This window comes from Asparagus officinalis, chromosome 2, assembly GCF_001876935.1.
Source record: "Asparagus officinalis chromosome 2, Aspof.V1, whole genome shotgun sequence".
Taxonomy (NCBI): domain Eukaryota; kingdom Viridiplantae; phylum Streptophyta; class Magnoliopsida; order Asparagales; family Asparagaceae; genus Asparagus; species Asparagus officinalis.
The window spans coordinates 19937339-19937863 of NC_033795.1; positions in this window are offsets into that span (position 1 = coordinate 19937339).

Here is a 525-nt window from a genome sequence, read left to right on the forward strand (position 1 = left end):
CGCGGTCCGACCCGCGTGGACGCGGGGTTTTGGCATTTTCGCTGAGTCCTTTGGTGTTTTCCTGTTTTTTGAGACTTGTATTCTCCACCGTTTTACATAATTGATCGTCTTGTTGACTTGTACGCTTCGTTGCGGGACTGACCGTCAAACGCACGTTAGTTGACGTGCATGTGTTGATCGATGCACACGAACTGATTGATGTGCGCGTGTTGATCGACGCGTGTTGGTTGACGTGCGTGTGTTGATCGATACGCACGAACTGATTGATGCGCGCGTGTTGATCAACGTGCGTGAGCTGATTGACGTGCGTGTGTTGTCCTACACGCACGAGCTGATTGACGAGCGCGTGTTAACCAAAATGTGCGAGCTGATTGACGTGCGCGTGTTGTCCTACGCGCACGAGCTGATTGATGAGTGCGTGTTAACCAATGCGCACGAACTGATTGACACGCGCATGTTGATCGACACGCACGAGCTGATTTGACGAGCGCGCAGACCACTCGGTTCGTCGCTTCGTTTCACGCG